Raw genomic sequence first — 13,420 nt, 5'->3', positions numbered from 1 at the left:
GATAACCGTAGATGCTTTCGTATCTTACAAAAAAATATTTACAGTAATGTGCACGACACCGCATCATTTTGTTGACCCTATGTCTCCGTTTGTGTCACCCCAACACGACTTATAAAAAAGCTAACATAAGTCATTTAAATAAGATGATAATGGCATGAAATACCACTACTCACAACAACTCATCAAAGTGATCGAATATTCATATCAATATTGATGTCATGGTCTTCACTCTTTGAATTCTCTCTTCTAAATATAGGAAAATATCAAACCTAATGTTCTCTTTTAAAGGGAGAGAATGCTAAATTACTAATCAATCCCCCTCTATTATATTATTGTTACTAATTTTCAATTTAGTAGAAATGTAATAACTAAAAGTTGGAGTCCACACATTTTGGGTATGCTAAGTAGAAATGTTCAAATTATGGAGTTACGGTTTTACATGATCAAATTATCACTACCATCACCACGTTAAAATATATATATATATATGTTTATCTATTCCATGACCATAACTTGGTCATGGAATAGATAAACATATCACTCCTGGTATGAATTGATTATCTACAATCAAATAATTTTCGATCAATATTACTAGTTTATTATTGTTAAAAAAAATATTTAATATATTTTGACAATTGAAGTATAATTTACCTTTTATGTTTCAAGCTGTAATTATTACGACATTTTATATTTTTCACAATTATACTATTGTAGTTTTCTAAGTGCAATAATCATTAATATTTTTTTAAGATATAAATAATCAACAATTTTTTAAAAAAGAAAAAATATTTATATAATATGACATATGGTATAGGGGTGTCTATTAATGGGTACCCATTCAATTAGAATTAAAATTGATTCTCTTTTTATTGGAATCAATTAGTGTTAGGTAAGACACAATAGATCCCTTTTATCGTTCCGTGGATCCATTGATTTGAGAATTGGAATCGAAACTGAATCAAAACTAACCCATTTACATCCTTAGAATGGAATGATGTTTTACATGAAGTGGATTTTTATGTCATCTTTAATATTTTTGGATTAAAATTTCAACTCCAAACACCTGCATGAGATTTTTTTTTTTTTTTTTGGGGTGGGGGGAGGTTTGTTGTTGTTAGTGGACATAATAAATAATGTGTTTGTATCCTTATTTAAATTTTGTTAATGGGTGTGTTATTAAAAAAAAGTTGGTGCGATTTTAGAATGAAATTTAACCGTGATTCTAGTGAAATTAAACTAGGAATCTAGCAGATACAGACTTGGTCAGGTTGTGATCCCGTGTGGAACAGCTGTACGAAAATTATGTACAGTAAACCTTCTTCTTTCTACACATGGCTCTAATTTATGGGTCCGTCTTCCAAGAGTCATTTGACCATAAACTGAGCAGTATAATATGGTGCATCGAATGTACAGTATCAACTGTACAATATCTGTTTTAACTCCCTCTCCTTTTATTGACAGGTTGTAGCATAAAACTTACAAATACCGAGTACCGAGTCCCGACCATATAGATTACAGGTTGGATGTTTATCGTAATAGTAGTTAACCAGGTAGACTTTTGGTTACATTTATCCTAATAGTAGTTATTGTAGGGTAATAATTTTGAGGTACCCCTCTCAATTTTTGTAAAAATTAGAGATACCTCCAGAAATTACAAACTAATGACATATCTCTTGACTTTGGTCTTCCATTAAGATTAATATAATATGACTGAAGTGCCCTCTTCTTCAACTTTCACAAAAAAACCCTTTATCCCTCTTCCCAACCTTAACTCAGAAAAGATTTAAAAAAAAAAAAAAATTCATTGTATCTTGATCGTTATCTTTGATTTGAAAATTCTATATCCTTCAATCTTAAAATCTCAAGAATAAGATATGAATTTTAGGAAGATTGGAGGCATTGGGTTTTAGGGAAAAATGTGAAAGGTTTTTGTCAAGATGAGGTTAATGAGTTAAGAAAGAAAGTTATGGCTATATGCATTTTTTTAGTTTTGGGGAAAATGAATTTGTTTATAGGAAAATGAGTTTGTTAGGAAACTAACTTCTGATATTTGATTGAGAAAATATCAATAAGAGAGTTGGATTTTAGTTTTGGGGGTGAGTGTGTTATCATGTGAGAATAACAATAATAAACTCATTTTCTTTGGGGGATTGGGTAAGAATTTTCTTGTTGAAGGGACACATAACATTTTGTGGAGAAATGGATTTCTATAGAAAAAAAATCAAATCATACATCTGAAATTTGTATTTTTCAGGAATAAATATTTTCCTACCAAATTTCCTCTAAGGATATGTTTGATTGCATGGAAAGTGACTTTTCATGAAATTTGAAATCCATGGAAAAATAGTGGTGAAAAATAGGTAGGGTTGGAAAATCAAATTCTATTGTTTGATTATACTTGGATAAAATAATACAAAAATTATATGGAAAAAAAGAAGAAGAAAAATGAGAGGAGGAGGAGGAGAAAAAAGATGAGAGGAGAGGAAGGGGAAGAGGAAGAGGGAGGGGGGAGAATGTGGTGGTGGTGGTGGTGACGGCGGTGATGATGGTGGCGGTAGAGGTAAGTGAGGAAGAAGATGATGAGAAAGATGAGGGGAGAGCGTGGTGGTGGTGGTGATGGCGGAGGAGATGTGTGTGTGTGTGTGTGTATGAGAGAGAGAAAGAGAGAAAAAGAGAGAAAAAGTGGTTGGAGATGGTGATGACAGTGACGGCAACGAGGTTATTGTGATGGTGGTAGTGATGGTAGGGAAGAAGAAGATATGAGTGTGGAAGAATTGATGATGGAAAATTTGGGTGGATTTCACTTTCCCACCCATATAGGTGGGAAAGTGACATCCATGTTTTGGTGGACTTTTTGGTTGAGGTAGAAAATGAATTTTCATTTCCATGTGCAATCAAATACTTGAATGTCATTTTCCACCCTATTTTCCATATGCAATCAAACATACCCTAACAGTCATATAGTGGTTCTTAAAGACATCTTTAATTTTCACCAAAACCAAGAGTGTTTACTCAAAATAACCCAGTAACCAAGCAGACAACATCAGTCTATTAGAATCTTTTGTACGACTGGTGTAGGATATTCTGAACTTTTGTGGTTTATGAAGTCTACCTCTTTAATTTCATACTTTATTGCTTTATCTCACATGGAACATTAGACATCAATGTTAGGGGACTTGAAAAGGATGTTGTTGTAGGTACCAAATTTTTTAAGAGACTTTGCAACTCTCTAAATTATTGAGAAAATCCCTAAAATCACATTTGGGCCTTTACATTTTAATTAGGACTCATGGATTGCCTTTCTAAAAACGGAGGTTTTGGGTCTTCATAGATAAAGCCCATGGTCCAAAATAAATGTAAGTGAAGTATTGGGCCACACACCCAAATAAATGAGTTTGACTCACCAAAAGTCCATAAAATCTTTTAAATCAGATTTGGACGAGTTTGACTTTTAAATAAACCAATCAAAGTCTTTCAAATTGGGGCATAATTGAAAAACTAAATTCTCTTTAAGCCTATAAATACCAAAGCCTCCCTTATTTTAAAAAGATCAGGATCATTTTCTCTCAGAAGACAGAACCTCTGCCTCCAGAAAAGAAGAAGCTTTCAAGCCATCTTCCATAGATAAAACAAAGTTCTTCAAGAGATTTGGATTCCAATTAGAGAAAAAATCAAGTCTAAAGTCTTTTTTTAGAAATCAAAAAATCTTTTTTAATCGATAAAATGCAAAGTCTAGAGAGAAGAAAATCTACAGAAATCTCTACATAAGATTAAGCACAAACAAAGTCACTGTCAAAGCAGCATTCTCACCCAATTATGCACGAAGCCTAGAGAGAATAAAACTACACTAAAGCTTATGATATATGGGAAATTTTATTGTGAGAAACTTTCGTAATTGGGCCAATTCTAATTTCCTTCATTTGAATGCAGAAAATCACAAGTTATCGAAATTCAAATTACGAAAGTGCCATCATCCCTATTTAAAGTTGAATTTTTTTTTCTCTTCGTCTTTTAATCGAAATGTATGAGCCTTCTCTATCTAATAATGATTTTCAAATCAATAATAATGTTATTTTCAAAGGATGAGCGTTGTAAAAAATATTGTAACAAATTGTTGTCCCCTGTTCTTGATCCAATATTACCAAAGGTGTGAGATATCACTCTTTTTAGCTTTTTCTTACTCCACTTGCTTTCATTCCTATCTAAGTTTTCAACATTGTTGTTTAATGCTACTGTCGACAACAAGTTTCACGAGCTATCTCGAAATGCGTGAAATTAGATTGTAAATAATTTTTTTTATATTGATTTTTGATAAAATGGTACATATCTTAGTACACTATCAAAAATGTGTTTTCCTTTGATTAACAATCAAATAGAAAAACAAATGTGACATGTGGTTTTGTCCTCAATGGGTTTCACGCTTGATTAATTGGGAAGGATATTTGGATTTGTAGATGTTGGCTTGGTGTTTGATCTTCTGTGGTATCTTTACGTGATGTGATCCAAGGATCCTCCCAAATGGCCTAAGCTTTGATATTTATAAACTCAAGGTAGGTGGACAATTTCAATTATGCCCATAACTTAACTGGATTTTACATAATTGGTTTAAATAGCATTTGATTATTGATCTGACCTATTTCAGTGTGTTCTAGAATTAACCATGGGCTAACCCATTGGTTGGGTGAATGGCCCAATATCTAAGGTGGACACTTGAACTTTTTTGAAAACGGGCTTTATCTTCGAAAGCCCAAAATCCAAGTTAAAGGAGACCAATCCCTATTCAAAGGGCTCAATGTAAGGTGTGTGAACCCATTTATGACTCCTATGGGCTTTTCTTCATTTATGAAATATGTAAGAACTTCCTTAAAATTTGCATGCATACAACTACTTCAAGAACATCATCACCGTTTGAGTTCTCATGAATGAATCTTGTGCCTCCATTCAATTTTGCCTAAAATCAAGTTTTTACCATTGTAAGTTAGATCATAAAAACCCTCACTACCTTAATCCAACCTTGAACTTGCACGTACTCTCTTATTAGAATTAATTAGGGCAAATTAGCATTTTGTGACCAAATTTTGACGAACTTACAATTCTGGCTTACTATTCATTTTAATTACCAAAACATGATCGTGTGAAATAGCAGGTTTTTCAAGTGAAGAGATTGCAGGTTTGAAGTGATTCCCCCCCCCCCCCCCCCCAAAGAAACCTACGAAATTGCACTTTAAGCCTGCAAAATTGTCACTTTAAAATCTCTAACATTGTTTTAAAATGAACAATGACCTGGAATTGTAAATTCTTCAAAATGTACACCATCTTTTACTATCACCACACAAATTGTGTGCAATTCTTTGGTGATTTACATAAGAATTGGTGTGGCATTAGTAAAAGTTGGTATGGCAATAACAACTCTATTTTTTAAAAGTAAAATGTTGTTTTATTTAGGCATAAACATCACATGTGTATTTGAACTTATGATGTGGGGAATCTTTTAAAACATAAAAAAAATTTGATCTAGGCCATCAATTCAGCTTGATGTGACGCAAACTTAGTTTGAATTGCTTTTCTTCGTGACGCTATGAACATAATAGAAAATATTTAAGAATCTTAAAAAACTACTTGTAAAAAAAAAAATACTGCATCACAGAGGTACTTAGACCAAGTGTCCACTCCAATTTGGCTCTTCAGCCTGTTTGATTCAAGTTTCTACTCATACCACAGGTTGAAAAATCCCTCCTAGGCCTTTTTTTTTGTTTTGTTTTTGGAATAAGTTATCTCTTGCGGGTTGGCTAAAGTCCATTGGGATTTGTCCAACCCATGGGGCAATCTTATCCATCAGAACTAATTCTTGAGTGTCAGGCTTTATCCAATATCCGATTACGTGATACCATTTAAGCAGCCACATTGCTATAGAGGGGTATATAAAGACTTGAAGTCAGGATTTGGGGAGTATACCCAATCCCTCCCTACCTCAGCTAATCCCTGGTGAGTTCCAACCTAAGTCTTGGATAAGCAATTTTATCTTATAATAAATTAAATTATTATGGTCTAATTAATTATGTATTTAACTAGTTCAATAATTGTATGATATACCGTTCAAAAAGTAATAATTGTGTGATGTACCTACATTCTTCTATAGATTCACATAGTGAAGCAAATCTCGGGGATTTTTTTGGAAAAATTACTTAAAGGACCCTCGTAGAGGGATTTCTTTCTAAATAGTACCTAAGTTTTCTGATTTAGTTGAATAGGACATTTAGTAAACTTTTTCTTTCTAAATGATCTCTGATGACCATTTTCACCATTTTTGGCATGTGAAATGTCAGAATTGCCCTTTCATTGATTCTTGATGATATAGAGCCTTAGAAACCCCTCTAATAGATCGATATTACTCTCAAACCCCTCTAATAGATCGATATTACTCTCATGCCCTCAAGTTCTTCTTACCAATCTACTCTACGATAAAATTGACTCAAGAGGTAAGTTTTTAAATATTTTTTTTATACTTGTTTTCTATGAATATAATAGATCTAGGTCAAAACCCAAGTAAATAGATGGTTTATAAAGGGTTTACGATTTATTCATTTCGTTTCATTTTTTTGTTTTGATGAAAAAATTGTGTTGGAACCCAAAACTGCAAAATTGAACAAAAATCAGTTACAACGTCGAGTTCATACTAATACTATTATGAACTCGATGGTAATTTAATTACCGTCGAATTCGATACTAAATAATATTATTGAACCCGATGCTTTTTTAATTACCATTGAGTTCGGTATTAAATAATATTAAAACCGTCGAACTCGGTTCTAATTAATATAGATTTTTTATGCAACTGTACCTTTAGTGAATGATCACATCCACTTTAACTTTTTAATTAAATGACAATTCACCTCATGTGTTCTATATAATAATTATTTTTTTATGCAATAGGAATCATAACATCATGTTTGAAAAGAGTTTATATATTATTTTGAGATATGGTGGTAATTTTTCAATGAATGAGGAACATGGTTCCAGGACTTACATTGAGGGTGATGGTAGTTCTGAATTATATCACATACACAACAATAATATATTCTCATCATTTAAAGAAAGAGTTGCTAAAATCACAAATATATCAAAGGAAGATATTTGTTTGAAGTATTCCATGTCTGATAACAACAGAGTTTTGATCAACCTTTCAACGGATAAAACTTTGTCTTCTTTGATTGATTTATGTAGGTTAATAGAAACTATATATATTGTATGTTTTAATTGGATCCACCTCTAAGATTCCAAAGTTCAAAAGCTATAACATCTATGACTTTAATAGAAAGTGAGAAAGCCATTGATAGTTAACAACCACCACGATCAGAAAACAACCAATTGGCCTTACATTTGTTGTTAAAATTTTGGGAAGATAATATTCTTAGCATGGGACAAAAATTTAGTGACAGGGAAGATCTTCATCATGTGTTTAGGCAATACACAATAGCTCACAATTTTGTTATGATCTCCATTAAAAATGACTCCGTTCGGATAATTTCAAAGTACAAAATCGATGGGTGTCCATGGAGGTTACATGCATCAACAGTTCTAATTAATCCAAAGTTCACAATAAAGATAATTACAAATTGACATACATGTGGTGAAATTGCTTCTAAGACTGATCACCCTCAAGCAATCAAGAAATTAGTCTCAAAGTTAGTCATAAGTAAATTGAAAGACAATCCACAATATATAGCATGTGACATACTCAAGGACATAAGGAGAGATTATGATATCCGTCCCTAGTACATCCTTCTCAGCATCACCTTCCCCACCATCACTATTAGCACCACCTACACCACCAGCCTCTAGATCCTTATTTTCCGTAGTCATCTCAACATCCCCTGTACCATCCTCTCTAGAACATCCTCCTCAACCCTCCTATCCACCCCATCCTTTATGTCCTCACTAGCTCCATCCTTCTCAGCATTACCACCACCATCTTCCACCCCTTTATCCTAGAACCACCAACCTTTTCAACATCACCCCCACCATCTTTTTCAGCATTATCCACATCATCATTCCCTCACCCATCCTCATTTTTTTTATTTTATTCAAGTAAAGATACTCTTCCCTCTAAAAAAGTCACATTGTTTTCTAAATAACGAACATTTTTGAAAACTTACTACAAGTTTTATGAGGTCCCTTATTGAATAAGTTTTGAGTCTCTTCACCTCCTTACCATCATCGTCTTCATTCTTTCTCATCTCTTCATCTTTCCTACTCTCCTTAACCTCTTCCTGAACCTTGTTCTCCACAACATCTCCCTGAACCATCTTATCGATAACAGCATCTTCAACACTCATCTCCACAACATACCCCTAAATCATCATCTCCACAACATCCTCTTCAACCTTCATCTCTTCGACATCCTTTATTTCCTCATCAAAAATATCAAAACTCTTTCACCTGCCTTTGCCCCTGCCCTTCCTCTTTCCCCCTCCCTGTACCATTTTCCCTTGCTACCATGCTTCTCCTGAACTTCTTTCACTTTTCCTTTTCCCTTTGTTTTTGTTCTTCTTCTCTTCTTTCCATATATGTATTTTTGTTCCATGTGTAGAAAATTTTAATTTTTTCACCAATCTTGGTTCATCTTCTTTTCCTTATGCCTTCTACAAATACAAAGTATAAGAATTTATCAAAAAATGATGAACAACTTGAAAGCTTCCTCGATCCGCGGGGTGAGCGGATCCGTTTTTGATCCTTGAGGTTTGGGAGTCGCCACCTAGTTATTACGGTCTAAGAACCGAATACTGACTCTAAACGGATAAATAAACTAATCTACTAAAGAAAAATTGAATCCGGGGATCACATTACGGGGTTGGAAGGTGTTAGGCACCAATCCCGCCCGGCCAATACCGGTCTCTACTTATCCCAAATAAGATTACATTGCTAACAATAAAACCTAGATAGAAAAATAACAGAAATTTTACCTTTAATACGCAAAAATCGTGTTCCTTCAGATCCGACAAAAATTGCTCCTTGTATCGTACTCCTTGCTTCATTCTGTCTCCGGATCTGATTTCTGATCTCCGAGGTAAGGTATCTCTTTCTTGGATTTAGACTCTTCGAATTCATTATGGATTTTGGGGTGTTTTTGAAGGGTTTCTACGTGTTTTTCAAGCTAAAATTGAAGTATGGGTGTTAGGTAAGGAGTTGGGGCTCCAAAACTAGGGTTTATGGGAGGGTAGGGAGGTTTTTTGATCTACTTCTCTTAGGGTTTATTATTTGATACGAAAATAGGGTGTGAGGACCTCTATTTATAGATTTTTTTAAGGATTGATTTAGATAGAATTAGTGTTTGATTATAATTCTTTTAGTTAGAGTTGTATTTCAGTTAGAATTATTTTAGGTAGATTTGTATTTTAATTAGAATTGTTTTAGGTAGAGTTATATTTTAGTTAGAATTCTATTAAGTAGAGTTATTATTTAATTAGAACTCTATTAGGATTTTGACTTTTGATATTATTTGATTGACTTTAAGATTTTGACTTTAGTCTTAATTGATTGACTTTAATATCTTGACTTTAATCTTACTTAATTGACTTTAATATCTTGACTTTAGTCTTACTTGATTGACTTTAATACCTTGACTTTAGTCTTTCTTGATTGACTTTTATTTTTTGGAGAACCCCCCTCTATTATATCTTTAATTCTTTGGACCCCCAAATGGAGGGGTCCTTAAAGAAATATCTTACGAACTCTCAACAATTTTGCCTGAGAGCCTGATTGATCGATTTTTTTAGTTTAAAATTTTAAATTTATTTCATTAATATTTTAATTTAATTATTTAATATTTTATTTATTAATTTTGAAATTTTTAATTATAAAAATTGTGAAATTACTGTTTTGCCCTCGGAGAGGACTTTTCTCGTTTTAAGTCGATTTTCGATGTTCTAGGATGTTTTAGAAATAATTTTTCATAAGGAATTCAATGGAAATGTTGGTTTTTATCATTTATGAAATTTTTTGTGTGAAATGGTCGTAAACTTTATGAGGGGCATTTTCGTAATTTTGTCAAATTCTATGAAAATTGGTGAAATAATTTATTTAGTTTCGATTTGTTGTTTTATGTATTCGAAAGGGTTTTCCTAAGCGTAATGTAGGCTCTAGGGATATTTTGATGTTGGGGGTATTTTGGTAATTTGATCATTTTTAGTGATTTTTATCGTGAAGCTTCTTTTTGGTCTACAAGATGATGGTTTCTATGTTTCTGGGGTCATATTTTCCTAGCGTAGCATGATTTCTAAGGTTTTGTCAGTTCGAGATACCTCATTCGAATTTTTGAAACATATCTGGTAACAAAATAAAGCATTGGAATAAACATCCATCATTGGGAACCGTTGCGATCGGGTTGACGAGTTGATTAATCAGGCGGATGTAAAAATGAGGTGTCTACAGATGCCCCTCTTTGGCAGAGGGTTGAAGCAAACTAGATAACAAATCTATTTTGGTAGACAGTGCGATATCCGAATGCCAAAGCTAGTGACAGTTCATTTTGCAGCCTGATTTAGCAATTCGTCGAGGTGTTCGAATCCTTGAGGATAAAACTCTCCCCGAACTAAAAAGTTGTCAGGTCCTTGAGCGAGAGCTCTCACTGACAGTGTCAGATCCTTGAATTATAGAAAATTCTCCTTGACTGATGTAACAACTGTGCAAGTGCGTGATTTAAAATCTATGATAAATTTCAAAAAGTTTAATTTGGAACTGAGTAAAATCTGAGAATAATTTAAGCATAATCTGAGCATAAACTGAGCATAGACTGAGCATAACTGAGCATAATCCAAGATGACCCTTGGCGGCATCTGAGTAAAATCCAAGATAACCTTTGGTGGCAACTGAGCAAAATCCAAGATAACCCTTGGCGGCATCTGAGCAAAATCCAAGATAATCCTTGGCGGCATCTGAGCAAAATCCAAGATAACCCTTGGCGGCAACTGAGCAAAATCCAAGATAACCCTTGGCGGCAACTGAGCAAAATCCAAGATAACCCTTGGCGGCATCTAAGAAAAATCCAAGATAACCCTTGACGGCATCTGAGCATAATTTCGAGAAAACCCTCGGCGGTAACTAAGCATAATTCCGAGAAAACCCTTGGCGGTATCTGGCTGAGTAAAACTGAGACTAAAGGAATAAATCTGGGAAAGAACGATTGAAAATGAATCTAGAAAAGAGGGATTGAATCTGGAAATGAATAGATCTGGAACAGAATGAATGCCCTATCTCGTACGTGAGATAAAAAATTTCTTTTATCCGATCAATTTCAGATGGGGTGGCAGACACCTCTATAAACTCGATGAACTAACTTGACTCAATAGGAAAAAAGTAGACTCAATCCAAGGAAGACATGACCTTGTTGGAAAAAAGGACTCGAGCTAACCCAAATGACTCATGAAAACTCAAGACAAGTACCCACACGAGTTTGATTAGGACTGAGGACTGAGATATTGCTTACAACTGGTAGGATTGAAGCACTATGATCTTTAGAGAACAACTGGGCGATGTTGAGAAATTCTGAGGTCATTTCTGACTGTTGACTTGATACTGACGTTTGTTCTAACTGACTAGACTTATAAGATGATGGACGATTGAGCTTAGGTACAATGATAACCCTTAAACCTCTTTGAAGGTGAATTTAATCAATTTCAGTGTCACCCCCTTGATAACATTTTAAATGAACCCTGAGATTTTATTGAATTCTGTGCACCAATCCATTAAACAATTCATCCATGTTCTGATTATTCAGAAGAAAAATAATTTTACTGCACTCTTGAAAAATATTGACAAATAATGTTTTCATTGAGTAACAATTTCCAACAAATATATTTCAATAATTTTTCATGCAAAAATAGATCTTTTGTAAATCATTTTTTTTTTGAAAAATATTTTTCTTCCTCTTATTTTTTAGAAAACATTTTCATTTAGAAAACTTTTTTTTTTGGAAAGTGTTTCCTTTTGGAAAATCTTATTCTTTTGGAAAATCTTTTCTGGAAAACACTTTTTCTTGGAAAACATTTTTGCTTTGTAAACCATTTTTCTTCTTTGAAAATTTGATTTCTATTTCAATTTAAATGGCCCGGCCCATCATGATTGTTGGATCGGGATGGACTGGGTCATTATTGTAAAAAAAATGGATTCTTTATTGGGTCGGTGCACCCATTTTAATTTTCAAAAATAATATTTTTGATCCTTGAGGACAATCATACACTTTGATCTCATCATTCACATCATTCGCATACATTCATCAATCAAAATGTTCCATTCAATAAACAACCCGGGAACACCCACGATAAGTTCGAGTCGTGACCTACAAGGAAGGTTTCTAGACTCTAAGCTTACTACGTGCAATGCATTTTTATCTGGTCACCCTTGTCCAAGCACACCTATATATCTTTTGATACGTGGTGACTTGGTTTGATATACCATATAGGTGATAATCTAAAATCTCAACTCACTTCTTTGAAGTTTGAAGTAAAAAACAACCAGTTTGATCTCCAGTTGAGAGGTGACGCACAATACTGACCAAGAGCCCACTTAAATACCTCTCGTCTAGAATAGATGTAGTCTATCTCCCTCGTACAGTAGAGTACAGCAGGGCAAGATTTCGCTTAGGCACTGGTTTTGACTAAGAAGTGCAATTGATATACTTAGATTATCTTTTACATACCTATGGGTACGAGTCAAGAGTTGTAACTTTCATAAATGGTTTGGCATCCCACGAGGGGACCAACCATGTACTAGTACTACGTTGGCAATCGGGACATATGACTGTGTGGCTCACAATAGGTCAAAGGCTCAGGTCGCTCCAACTTGGGTGTATCAATATACCTCTCAGAATCACCTGATCGGACTGTATTGATGTCCCAGTTTGATATACCCTAAGGTACGTGACTGGAGTTGTGATTTTCATGAATGACGTTGCATCTCCGAAGAGACCAGGCCATGCACTAGTGCCATGTTAGGTATATAGGACGTGTAAGTGTGTAAAACAGTAAACGTGCATGTGGTGTGTGCAAAACAGGGTGGGGTGTGCCCGGGGCCTTTTCTCAAATAAATGGGCTCATGGCCTAATTAAACCATACAAGCAAAAGTCTTATACCACACAAGTAAAAGCATGCATTGATCAGAAACATATTCATAAGATTCAATTTAAGCTTTGAACATGCACATCTCTAGCATTCATCAATTAGCAAATCAATGAATTGAATAAAGGCCTATAATAATTAATTAGATCTAATCATCACAATAGGCACAGATTTTGTAATTCTCATGGTCTAATCAAAAGTTATTTTGGGGTGACCCTAACCAAACTCAATATTGAAACGTGCACACTGAAAAACCCTTTATTTCTTTATCCAAATCAAATGGATTTGCCCCATTTCCTTTTTTT

The sequence above is a fragment of the Akebia trifoliata genome, chromosome 6, assembly GCF_017979445.1.
Source record: "Akebia trifoliata isolate Shusen 1 chromosome 6, ASM1797944v1, whole genome shotgun sequence".
Taxonomy (NCBI): domain Eukaryota; kingdom Viridiplantae; phylum Streptophyta; class Magnoliopsida; order Ranunculales; family Lardizabalaceae; genus Akebia; species Akebia trifoliata.
This window is presented reverse-complemented; position numbering follows the sequence as displayed.